At 38.6% G+C, this 14,009-nt stretch overlaps 1 protein-coding gene across 4 annotated transcripts in view; it reads right to left on the bottom strand.

Annotated features, from left to right (window-relative positions):
* Window positions 1-14,003, bottom strand: part of Pag1 (phosphoprotein membrane anchor with glycosphingolipid microdomains 1) — a 125,725-nt gene extending 111,722 nt beyond the window's left edge. For all 4 annotated transcript variants that reach the window (XM_033760424.1, XM_033760429.1, XM_033760428.1 and 1 more), the window contains exon 1: window positions 13,896-14,003. The gene's annotated coding sequence lies outside the window, so the exon portion shown is untranslated. The remainder of the gene's footprint in view (window positions 1-13,895) is intronic.
* Between the last annotated feature and the right edge of the window lie 6 nt (window positions 14,004-14,009).

The following is a 14,009-nucleotide window of genomic DNA, read 5'->3' as shown; positions in this document are numbered from 1 at the left end:
AAGGGGGAAAAATGAGAACCAAGACCTGTCATGTAGAGGTACAAGATCCCAATAATGAATGTAACTGTACTGTATACCTAGAATGTACCAATAAACTCAATGAGGAAAAAAAAGTATCTTAGATTTACACTTTTATGTCAATAATTCTCCTTTCTTGACATTTCAAAGCAATTCCAGTTAAAATTAAAATTGGAAGAAAGGAAGACAGTGAGTGGAATCTGTCTATTCTTGATTATGAAGAGAAAAATGAGACAGTTTACTCACAAATGACTGATATCCCATCTAGATAGAGAACATGAAACTCCCCTATAAATTATTTTATTTCAACAAGTCATGCATTCCTATAATTACAGCATACATCACAGAGAACAGTAGTATTTTATTTACCAATCGTTCTTCCAAAGAGAGTGTTAACTCCTGAGGGCAAGAACTGTGTCACAGTCTTCAGTGTATTTACTCTCAGAATCTAGTAAGTGTTCAATAAGCAATTATACTGAATATAATGACTTCTTCACCAGAACTATCTATCACATTTCCATTTGCACAAAAAATATAAAGCAAATTAAATAGACTTCCTTCACGTTCTATACATCTACAGTCCTCAGCACTAGAGACATTTTGGACAAGAAAATCCTTTACCATGGAGAGCTGTTTTGTGGACTGCAGAACAGAGTATGACTAACAAATGATTCTCTGGCCACAAACATTGGCATATTGTGCATAGAAAAAGAGGAGAGAAATTCTTTTTTATTCTCCATGAAACTGTGGAGACATAAAAAGCTTATTCTAGTCCAAGGCTGACAGTTTTCAGGATATGGGGATTTGTTAGAATATGTGAGAGAAGAGTTCAAATGCCCAGAGGTCTGTGGCAATAAACAGTTTGAAAAAAATATGCTCATTGCCAGCATTGGCTGTTTTTTTGTGAATTGCACCTAGGAGAACAATTTTGAAAATGCTACTGAATATTTATTAAAAGAAAAAATCTACAATAATTCAGGTCTTGACATGCTACTATTAGTGAATAACTCAGGCAGTTGGAAAGGTGAAGAACTGCAGAGGCAGAAACCATTAAATTAAGAGCAAATTTAATCCATCAGTTTTATTTTTCTCAACTACAGACCACAAGTATTTAGCAGTACATACCGAACACCCCAGCACAAACTCTGACAGCTGTTATCCATATTGTACCCTTTGAATAAGTTTCCAACCTTTCTGGCTGTAATTCTGCTTTGGAGAAATTGAGAATTTTATGCTAAGTTTCAAGTTTAAGATGTACATTTCGGGCAAAGTGGCCAATATAATAAAGCAAAGAAAAATATTAACACTATAAAAATATGTACAAGCATTTATGAGAATTCATTTATAAGTATTTTAGTTACTTCAAAGCACGTTTTTTTATTTAGTAAACAAAAGGAGTCCCATGTAACCTCGATGGTAATAATTCAGGCATTTCAAGGGACATCATTCTGGTTTTCAATCATTTTTGTATTTTTATCAATCTCTTACACATAAGGAAAGCTGCTGTACATAGTTATGTATCAATTCCTAATATTTGGATAGGAAGCATATCTTTTCAAAATAGATTCACAGAAATGTTTGTATTTTTCTCTATGTGCCTACTGGCATACATAAACACATTTAGGACTCTGAAATACAATGCATGTAATTCCTAAATCTACTGAAAGAAAGAACACTAACAGTATGCAAAAGTGTTCAATTCAAACTCTGATTGTATACATAGTTACAATATTCAAATTTGATTACTAATTTAGACATGTTCTATCATGTCAAGTACACACGAACATAAAATTGTCTGAATAAAATTAAATAGGAGTAAGGAAACAAGGTAAAGAAAATTTAGGAAATGAAAACTCTTAGTACATAATATTAAAATAATATACCCTTATGCAGAGATTAGTAAGAAAAGCATCTTAATTGTTCAGCTTGGTAAGGAGTAATAAATACAGGAGTGCCAAATCACCTGAACAGAAATCTAATTCTATGTCTTGGATTATCACATTTGCATTTGGATGAAATTGGAACACATGAGGCATGAAATGGCCAAATTAATCTTCATTTTACTTCGAGTTTCCTAACATATCATTATAAATAAAAATCACACATAAAATACTACAGTATTTTATATTGTTATTTAAATTTTTATATGCCTGTATTGTGATTTCTCCACTTCACCATACTAAAGCTACTATAATAGCAAGGGAAATTTTAAAATATAATTATCAGAACTAAGGTGGTTGCCATACATTTTATAAAACTTTAAAAATTTATAAATGTATTATTATTTTACAAAATCAGCACTAACAGCAAGAGACCAATCCATTGAATGTCACAAATGCATAAGCCTCTTTGGATTGAGCTTTTCCTACTGAAGCTAAAATGTAGAATTGGCACCATGAAGCTTGAAATTGAGATTTAGGGATAAGCATTGGCACCAGTATTTTGCTACTTGCTAGAAACTGCTTTCATCTGAAAATTGCCACTTACCAGGTTCCTGGATTTTTGTGAATTAAAAAATACAGCACAATAATCTTTTCCAATGACCACAGCATTCCACGCACATTTCACGATTCTAACACTGCTATGAATAACTAAAATTCTGCTTTTTTAAATAACAGAATTGAGAAAATTAAAATTCTAGACTATCAAGAGCCAAAATACAACTTGTAAAACTAAATTCTTTAGATTTATTCTGCATCATTTTTACACTACTTCTGAGAAAGACATAAAATGGGTAACATAATAGTCACTCTGACAAGACAAAGAAAGCTACATCATTTAATATTTGGAGAATTCAAGAATATTATAAAAAGAAAACCAATAGTTCAAATTTAATTTGGCTGATTTTTATCTTATATCTATGCACACACATATTTCTCACATAATAGCCATTGCAACTGCTGAAAAATAAATTTCCGCTATATCACAAATACAACCTAGAATAATTTGACAGTTTAAAATATTGAATCCTCATATTTTATTCTCAGATGCTTTTATTTTTTTAATCTTTATTAAGTTTATTGGTACAATTTAGGTATATAAGAGTTACATTCATCTTTGAGATCTTGTACCTTTACAAAACTTATCTTGGTTTTTATTTTTCCTCATTCCCCAGCCCTCCCTTAACCCCTCCATGCTTCCTTGTTTACAAAGACATTGTTTCCTTGTTTTTCCTTTTCACAAATTTTTTCTTTTCCCTTTTTCCCTTTCCTCTACCCCTCCAACTTCCCCTACTCTTTTAGACCTTTTCTTCCTATTACACAATATCATTTATACATTTTAATCCTTATTTACACTTTTAGTTTTTCACACCATAGAAACCATTCAGTATTTACATGTGTGTCTTATTAATTTCACTAAAGAGTATGGCCTCCGTGTCTATCCACTTAGCTATAAATGTCTATAGTTTCTCATTCTTTGTGGCTGAGTAGTACTCCACTTTATTAAAAATCAAAAAAACAAAAACCACATCTTCTTTATCCAGTCTCCAGTTGATGGGCAATTGGGCTGTCTCCAAATTTAGCTATTACAAACTGTGCCATTATAAGCTTGGGTGAGCATATATCACTGTGGTATGATTCTTTCTTTTGGGAAGATACCCAGCAGAGAAATAGCTGGGTCAAATGGGACTTCCAATCTAGTTGTTTGAGGTATCTCCATATTGATTCTACAGTGATTGCACCAGTCTGTACTCTCACCAACAATAAAGAAGGGTTCCTATCTCCCCACAACCCTGCCAGAAGTTGCTATTGGTTGATTTCTTGATAGCAGCCATTCTTTCTGAGGTGAGGTGGAATCTCAGTGCTGATTTCATCTGTATCTCTCGAATGACCAGTGATGTTGAACATTTTTTCATATGTTTGTTTGCTGCTTTTACCTTTTTTTTCCTGAGAAATGTCTGTTCATTTCTGATGCCCATTTTTGAAGTAGGTCTTTACATTGGGGGGTCTCATTTTTAAATTTTCTTTATATATTCTAGATAGTAGACCTCTGTATGAGGAGTAGCTGGTAAAATTTTTTTCCCGCATTATGGATTGTCTCTTAGCTCTGCTTGTGATTTCTCTGGCAGTGCAGAAACTTTTTTTTTTTTTTAAAGATGAGATTCCAATTGTTGATTCTTTGTGCTAGTTCCTGTGCTGAGGATTTGTTACAGCATATTGTTGGATTTTGCTTCTTTATCCATTCTGCCAGTATGTTTCTTTTGATTGGTGAAATAAGGCCACTGACATTGATGGTTATAACTGATATGTATTGACTTAATCAACTTTTCCTGTTGTTGGTTCTTTTTTATTTTTCTCCCTCTCCCTTGAACTTCTTGCCTATTGGATTTACTCTGTTGGGCCTCATGGAGTTGTGATCTTCACTGTCTTTTTCTAGGATATTTTTAAAAATTGTGTGGAGTGCTGGTTTGGTATTCATGAAGTTTCTCAGGTGTTCTTTGTTGTGAAAGTATCTTATTTCTCCATCAGTTTTGAAAGATAGTTTTGCAGGATACATCAGCCTAGGTTGGAGGTTGTTTTCTTCTAAAGTTTGAAATACCTCACTCCAGGCTTTCCTGGACTTGAGGGTTTGTGCTGAAAAGTCTGTTGTGATTCTAATGGGCTTTCCTTTGCATGTAATTTGTTTGCTCCGATTGTAGAATTTTGTACTTCTGTTGGGTTTCTGTGATCTTGACTATTACATGTCTAGGTGTAGTTTTTTTAATCATAGTTATGATAGTTATGAGTCCTATATGCCTCACTTATCTGTATGTCAAATTCTTTTGCTCTGTTTGGGAAGTTTTCTGCTAATTACTTCTGTGAACAGTTTTTTCTGTAAATGTCATTTGTGCTTTCTCTTGGATCCTATTAATCTTATATTATTCTTCCTTGTACCACTTAGGATTGATTGATTTGATTGATTTCTTATAGTCCCTTACTATTTTCAAGAGATCTCTCTTTTCATGGTCACTGATTGCCATCCTGTCTTCTATATTTGATATTCTGTCTTCAGATTGGGTTAGTCTGCTATGTATACTTTTAATAGAGCTTTTAATCTCCTGGATATCAGTTTGAATCTGTTTCATGGATTCCATTTCTTTTGTATGTTCAGCCTTCATGGCTTCTATTTCTTTCCTATGCTGAGCATTTGTGGCATTCATTATGGTCCTGAACTCATCTATTTTTTTTTTTTTTTTGCCTGTTTCTGTTCTAGAGTTTATGATCATGTCTTTTATCTGGGAAATTATTTCTGTTGTGAATATTTCCACAGCCTCATTCACCTGTTTTTAACTTTCTGTGCTATCAGGTGAGGTTGTCCAGGTGGTTGATTATCAAACTTTTCCATCTCATTTCCCACAGAATTTGCCTTTGCTAAGCTGGAAGACTGTGTCTTGTTTAAATGTCTTTCCATTTCTATTATTGTTGTTGGTATAGTACTTGGTTTAATTCCTGGGTTGATATTACTTATTATAGATATATTTGTTGCCTATATTTAGAACCTTTAAGGAATGAATACTTCTCAGAGGTGTCTTCCAGATATCGCTAATCTTTAGGATTTGAGTCTCTAATAACTCTGGGGCAATTCAATTTCATTATACCAGGAATGATAACTGATTAGATCAATCACAAGACTAGCCCAAGTGATACAATCAGCAACAACAACAGAATCAAACACGGCTTAGAAAATGACAATTTATGGTAGTCATTCATCTATCACCTTTAACCGTGTGAAATAAAATAAAACTGAAGACTAGCCCAAAATATGTTTATAATGAATAAACTGATCAATATAGGAAGTTTACCCTTTGGGATTAAGACCCCTTGCTCCTCTGCAGTACAGATGAGGAACAGGTGTAGCCAGAGGTGTGGGGGGAAGGGGTGGGGGAGGGTTGCTGGAAGCTCTGGTGTGGCTCCTGTCCTCACCGATCTGCTAGTGGTGGGGAGGCCTGGGTGGGATGGGGCCCCTCAGATGCTTTTTTAAAAAATCGGCACCAGCAACAGAAAATGGAAAAAAATGTTAATTTTGTGAAAAAAACCAGATTTTATCCCAATTTCATTACATATATTTGCATAAATAACTTGTAGAGCATTAAATTTAGATATTGTGGACAACAGAGTTTCTACTGTTGGTGCTATCAGCAGACTAGTAAAAATAATCTCTTAATAACTAATCAAACTGATGGAATGGTTTGAATCCAGACATCTTGTTTGTATCCTACAGTTTTGCTAGCTATGTTATCCTCCACTCAGTCATCTGACCTGTATGCTTCAGTTTTCTCATCTATAGTATGGAAGTAAGTCTACCTTTAGGTCAAAACTAAAGGACAAAACATCTGAAGATCAAAATGCATGATAGCAGCTAAAACACATCAAAATTATTTACATCATTCTTAAATATGACTGTAACACAACAAAGCTGGTTTTTATAAGTCGAGAGAAAGTTATGAAATTGTATTCAGCATATGTCAAATAATCTGGTATACCAAAAGATGTATTAATCAACTATAAAAGATTGATCCAAAGGTCCAAATCCTCTAAAGACTCCATGCCCAGCGCTTCAGGCACCATAAAAGGCATTTTTATGTTCTTCCCACTGTTCGAAGTGCTCATCTTGCTGTCAATGGAGGAGCCAAAAATGAATGGAAGAGAAATGAGAAATGACAAGTCTAACCTAAAAGCATTTTGAGATCTAGAATCATGCTTTGTCATTTTATTTCTTTCCCTGAATTTCACCACCCACTTTCCACATAGTACTTCTTAAAGATTACTGGCAGAAACTGAAGCTATCAGGGAAACAGGCATCATTACTATGTGTGGAGATACAAGCAAGGCAACAGTCAGACCTACCTCCCTGCTCTCTGCATTTTCTCTCTATTTCTCTTGTCACTTCGATTCCATTCATCAAGCACCTCCTTCTGCTTTGCCTCTGGCTTCTGCCCCTTCAGGTTCCAGCACTTGTCAAAATCTTCTCTCACTTAATCTTACCATCCCATCTCTTTTCTTTGGCATATCATTGTAGCCTCATCTTTTTTTTTTTTTAATTTCACACATTCTCCCAGGCAGAGCACAACCTCAACATCGATTTCAAATACACAGTAGACATGAACACCTATACCTGCAGCTCAGCCTCTATGTTGAAATCCGGAAGTGCAGGCTGTACAACTGTCAAAGGAACCTGCAGCCCCAGGGTCCCCTCACAGCTTGTCATCTTCCCCCATGCTGTATGTCTGTATTCACTGTCATCACTAGTGCACCTCTGTCTATTCATTTACCCAAGCCAGACACCTGGGAGTCATTCTTTTTTTTGGGGGGGGGTAAATCACTTTATTGGGGGACTGTGAGGTGGGCAGAAGTAGCTGAAAATACACTTAACGATGATGAAATCTAACATCCTTGGCAGGGCTGGATCTCTCCTGTTCTGCCATTGCCGAAAGCTGGGAGTCATTTTTAAAGCCACCCTCCCTTTCATGCCTCTCTGCCTCCCCACTGCCTTCACTGGACTTCAAATCTGCGCTACAATTCAACAGCAAACAAACAAAAAACACAACAACCTAAAGTGAGCAAATCATCTGCAAGGCTGATATAGGCGACAAGACCCTTCCTAAAGTGGCTCCAGCCTCCGCTCTCTACCTCCAACCTCAAACACCACATCAGTGCCTCCTAAACACATCGAACCACCAGCTTCTCTAGAAACACACTACCCTGTTCTCTCTGCTTAGGGAGATTTCTCCCAGCCTCAGCCTCATGATGCCCTGTTTCTTTTTCTTTTCTTTTTTTTGGAGACAAGGTCTTGCTATGTAGTTCAGGCTGGCCTTGAACTCCTGGTGATCCTCCTGCCTCAGCCTCCTGAGTGCTGGGATGACAGGTGTGTACCACCACACCTTGCATGTTTCTTTTTCTTCCACACTCACACCATGCCTTCCTGTGGGGAAGTGATGCTCCTGAAGTCAGGCACCTACACAGCCCAGTGTATCCCTCACTAGACACATCTGCTGGCAGCACTTCTCTCATGAGACAGAGATTCTTGAAGGTACACAGAGAGGGTACTTTTTGTTTTTTTGTATGAGGTCTCATCTCTAAAGTGCCTAGAATCCTATCAATATTCATCTGCTGAATGTATACAAGAAAAATATTGCCCAAGTAAGTCTGACTCAAATACAGCCAAGCTGCTAGTGATGATTATGTGTGAATTAGAGGTTCACAACTCTTCCTAGGTGTCAGGTAAGAAATAATAAGGTCACTCTGGTTGCAATTCCCAGGTGCTGGGTGTTGAGGCTGTGGTAATCTTGTGTATGGCTGTTAGTGACTGACTTCTATCTATTAATTAAAAAAGTATTGCCACGTCCACAGGTGTGTGCATGTAGACTCAACTGCTCAGGAGGCTGCGAGATGAGGGGGACTTGAGCTCAAGAATTTGAGGTCAGCCTGGGCAACTTAATGTGACCCTGTTTCAAAAATAAAATAGTTGTGTTTTATGGCTTTATTGCCTCAATATCAAAGTTTCCCAAGAACTCTGAAAGTTTTGACGACCATGGAAGTGATGGAGCAATGGATATGATTTGGGTGAAGAGCGAAGTGGGTGGAAGCAACATTAACAGTAATGGATAGAATCACAAACACAGTGACACCAGACGCCTGAGAAGTAATCTGGCTGCTGTTCTCCCCTCAGAGAATAAATTCACATAAAAACATATCTGCAGCCCTGGGCTCTCTAACCAAAGATAGCAAAAGACCATAATATTGACTGAGTGGCACTTTTTGGCACTCTGAAGAAATCAAGGGAAGTTGATTGCTTGCAAAGAGTACCTCACATGAGGTTAACTGAAAAACTGTGACTTTGGAGAGGAAGATAAGAAGCTACCATGACCAATTAAAAAGCTCTTTTTACTTGCCTGCTCCACAGACTTTATGGAGTTTCAAGTAAAAAGCTCCCAGTTAACGCAAATTTCTCTGCCCTCTATAATAAAGTCTACATGTATAAGATTGATTTCAAGTAAGTTTTTAATCACAGGTTTGAAAAGTGTACAATTCTATAACATCAAGGATAGGAGCAGAGGAGATATCAACAATATGTTAAAATATTGGAACACTGATATTTATTTTATAATTCAAACTTAAGGGGACATGAAGAACTTACCGAACAACAAAGTTTGGTTCCAGTGGGAAATGGAGAAAGATGGAGCCAGGGTTCAGGGGAAGGGTTTTGAAAATGTACAAGATGGCTTTAAATGATGCCATTTTGCTCTCCATCTGGATCGGGAGACAAAAAGGCTCTGACACTGACATGGAAGATTGAGCCTCACCTGTTTAGACATATGTGTGAACTTTCTTTTAATATCATAGTCTCTGTGTAAATGACAGATGACATTGTTGTAGAAATGTAGCATTCCTATGACAATTTATTACTGATTTTTTTTTTAAAAAAACAGACTATTATAAAAAAACCTGAGAAAAATCTCAGGTCTCTGCACTTCTTTCTTTAATGAAAATGATGCAAGTATCTGATCCCAAACCCTGATAAAGTTAACAGGGCTCTCTGCTGTTTTCCACATCAGGCTTCATGTTTCCTATTTCAATGTGAACATGTGGTTTTGTTTTCCAGCTCTTATACGAAGGAAGTTTAAGCTCTTCCTCTACAAAATATCAAGATGATATTTCTTACGATATTTCAATTCCAGCTGTTGGCTGTAGGTCACAGGTTTTGAAAGTATAGTATAGTACACCTAGGCAACATAGCCGAACCATCGAGAGTGCTCAAAAACTGGAGGCAGTAGAATATTCTGTAAGAAGAACCAGGCTTGCAGAAAGCTCGGGGCTCTACTGTATTACAAAACTTACTAATGTGACCTGGAACAAATGCCCTGGCCTTTCCAGGCCCCAGTTTCTGCTTCTGCAAAAGAGGATAATCTGGTAACTACCACACAGGGTTACTGTGAAGAGTAAGGGAAACGCTGTATATCATGTTCTTGGCATGGCAGCAAGTACACCCTGAGTGCTCCCTGTTAGCTACTCATTCCAACTCTTATCAGAAGGAATGACCAGTAAGGACTAGAAATGTGGTCAGATAAATCATGCTCAGTGCTGCCTTCCCTTCATACCCACCCTATGCCCTTGAATTTGGTAATGACCCAGCCTTGGCACAGTCTCTGCCACATGGCACAGGAACTTTTTGCTTATATAACAGAAACGTATACAGCTGCCCCCCCCCCACTTCTCTCACAACGCCCCAGGTTAAGAGCCCTAGAAATACCAGCTTCCAACTCCTTGAGCACAAAGTGAAAATTCAGTCATAGATCTGACTGGGGAGAGTAACTGATCTTCATTTACTTACGTCCACATTAAAATTAGCTTGAATTTGTTGTTCAGGTATCTTCTGGTGGCAAAAGCAAGTTAAATACCAGAAAAAAAGTTATTTGCAGGTTTAAACATGGACACAGGTAAGCCGCTACATGAACAACAGACAGAACATAGAACAACTACAGTATATGTAAATTCTGAAGTATTAGCTTATAGTAAATCATGGGGTTAGCTCAAGCCACAGAAGCCCTCAGTGGAGACGTTTACTATCGAAAAACCCAGAGTAGAGGAACATTTGAAATATAGCTATTGGCTTGAGCCAAGGAGAGTATCTGTTCTCTGAAAAGGAGTGCTAAAATTGAAGTAAGACATGTTTCAGAAAGATGTGAGATGACTCACTTAATGGCAAGGGCTTTTGTTGGCACACTGCAACTGTGGTGTGGAGTCCCAGGCACACAGAAGCAGCCTACTGAAGCTCGCTCCTGGGGAGTTTTGATTAAAAAAAAGACAGTCTTGAACACTGTCTGAAATACCTTTCAGTGGTAGATATATTAGCTAGGAGGTTTCATGAAAATAAAGTCCGTGAGTGTTCCATTGCCTATGTGCTTTACATAGCAATTAGCGTTTAATATCTAAAAACCAAGGATTTACCAAGGGCCAGAGCTCTATCTAGTATTTGGGTGAGAACTTAAGAAAGCCACAAAAATATCATGGTTTTGCAGTCACTCTCAAACCCAGGATTCTAATGAGTGAAGTAGATATGGAGACTTTTAATCAAGCCCTGCTCACATAGAACCCCTAAGACCACTTTCCATGACACTGGTACTAAGGACCAAAGGAAGCAAGTGTGCTTATTTATTTGGAGGAGAAATCATTTCCATTTCTAAAAATACAGTATCAGGCAAAATGCAAGCGTCCTCTCTCTGCCCAAGGAGAGATCTCCAGAAGGGACTGAATTCATAGTGCTGTGTGCAGATTGGTTATTGCTGCTTATGGTGGTTTATTTGGCCATGTGGATTGCTGTGGCCTCACATGTGGACAGAAGACAAAGTGAAGAGCACCAACCTCTAGGGTGAACTGCAACATCATACCAACTTTTCTCTTTCGACTCTGAATAAATGAACAGGGAAGAAAAAAGCAACAGAGTCCACTTCTAATGGCAAGAGAAGATTCCCACTTTACCTCCCAGCACCCCTACTACACGTGAGGAGTTATGTAACCAGGGCAAGCTATTTAACAATAATCATGCTAATGGTAGCTCCCAGTCATGGAGAAATGTGTCTGGGTGCTTAAGCATTTTGTATATTTAAATCTCTAAGCTTAAATTTCCTCATCTATAAACTAAGGACAGCAACACGCCTAGTCCATTTGCAAGCTGAGGTAGCAGGGTCAAATAGTTTCAAACAGGTAGACTTGGATTAATATGCCAGCTCCAAATTCTACTATCTCATATCATCCATCTTCAGTTTTCTCATCTCTGATGTGGAGATGAAGCTACCTACCTCAAAGGCCTTTGGTGAGGAGCTGAGGCAGACAGTGAGTCAAACACCAGCTGGTGTCTGTATCACTAGATGTGCCCATAAACATCTATATGTTGGCCTGCACCACAAGTTATTTGATGGCTACAGTACCGAAAGGTGCATTTTCTTTCATGACAACAATATTACCCAGATCGAGCTTAATAGGTCAGCAACTGGCTCAGTAGCTTCAAATCTATGAACTCATTTAATTCTCACCACTGTTAACCCCATTTTACAGATGGAGATATAGAGGCAAAGAGATCAAGTAACTTCGCCACATTCAAATAGATGGTATCAGACTCAGGAGGATGGCTCCATATTCTCCTCACCACAAAGGAATAGAGCTTACGGGGCCAGCTGTTTGAGAGTCCATGCTGCTAAGGAATCTCTGCTGGAGATAAGCACTGGATGGCTGCTCTCACAAACTGCAGTGTGCTAAGTTTTCAATTTCTGCAATACCACTGTGTATTTTCTTAGAATTACATTTTATTTAATTAATTAATTAATTTTTTGGTACCAGGGATCAAACTCTGGTCCTTGCACTTGCAAGGCAGTAGAATTACATTTCAAATAAGGTATCCATCTTGTTTCCCTTGCTAACAACAAAAGTTCATTTCTATCTAGAGATTAGTTAAATAAATCTTAATATAAACTTACACTCCTGAATTTGGGCTCAACACAGCTATTTCAAATCTAATTTTTATTCATGTATTTACTCATGTATATATCCCCCATTTATGATATATTTTGTTAACCTAATGACTTCTATGCCAAATACTCCAAACATTCCCCTTATTTTTAATATTCATTGTCTATCAGTCAGACAGCAGTGCTATATGGTATTTCAAAGTATTCCTGTTACAAATGAAATCAACTCCAGTATTAAACATCAATGAAGATAATGTATTGCTCTGCCTAAAAGGAATCTCTAGGGGACAGCTAAGAAAGAAAGGTTAAAGATTTCTATCCTTCAAAGGAGGCCACTGCAGCTACCTATAAATCTGCTCTTTGTTTATTAAGATAATTAAGCCCATCAATACACTTAACTTCCAGACTCAACAATTGTCTGGGATGAACAATTTCCACTTTTTCTAAAACAAAGGGGATGTGTTCAAAAAGGGGTTCTCTGCATGCTTTCTGTACAATGCATGCTATTTTAAAACATGATTTATGTGTCTAATTCCTGGAGCTGCCTTGAAAAATATACTGGGCTCTTCCTCCCCTGTTCCCTATTAGGCGGAGACACTCCAATCTGAAGAGTGCACTCTGTTTCTGACTACAGGCCGCTATATCATGTCAGCATTTTCATTAAATACTATTCAAGCTGGACTTTAAACAAATGGAATGGAGGGCCACAGCTGCAGCCAATGCAGAGACAAAGTTATCCAGCCAGGAGGGAGGCTTACATAAGAGGTGCAGGACATCAGAATGAAACCCAAGTACCATCGTCTGAATTCTATTTCTGAGACTTGCTCACATTCTTAAAGTACGTGAAATCGCATGCAGTGAGCATTTTTTACATTTTATATGCCTTCGAGTACAAAACACTGGGTTGACATATAAGTTGGGGGTTTCTCCCCGCTAACAACACTGGCAACTTCTGCCTAGGGGAAGGTAGAGTAGGATGCGCGGGAAGCCTGCAGGCCTGAGAAGGAAAGGTTTAGCTTCCTTTCCTAAAGATGCATCGCGGTACTGGCCATCCAAGAGCACCACAGGAAGAGTCCACAGGCTGAGGACTCGGCACAGAGGTGACAACACCCTGGGTCCACTAACCCCAGCACTCACGCAGGCACCCAGTCACGGAGCTCAGCGAGTGTACCGAGCAGCGGGCGACAAGCCCTGAGATCACCTGTCCTCCCCCAGCACATTTCCAGCTGGCACAGTCAGGGCTGGAGCCAGGCAGTTTGGACTCCAGCCTCTTCTCGGGCGCCGTGCCCCTCCTCACGCTGCACTCCTCCCCCAAACTGCAACCCCGCTAACCAGAGATGCCACCTCCCGGTTCCCACGACACGGAGGTCGTAAAAAAGAGCCTCCTTTGCCCCACAGCTCCCTCCAACTTCACAAACTACAGACAACTCACCGGGACGCAGGTGGCACAGTCCTGCTGGGGGGCTGCGCTCCGTGGCAGCCCCTGCAAACTCCGGAGGCGCGAAGCCCCGCTGGCCCGGCAGTGGACCCGGCGCGGCCGCTCTGC

Source organism: Fukomys damarensis, unplaced genomic scaffold, assembly GCF_012274545.1.
Source record: "Fukomys damarensis isolate Sample0158 unplaced genomic scaffold, DMR_v1.0_HiC HiC_scaffold_5, whole genome shotgun sequence".
Lineage (NCBI taxonomy): Eukaryota > Metazoa > Chordata > Mammalia > Rodentia > Bathyergidae > Fukomys > Fukomys damarensis.
This window is presented reverse-complemented; position numbering and strand designations above follow the sequence as displayed.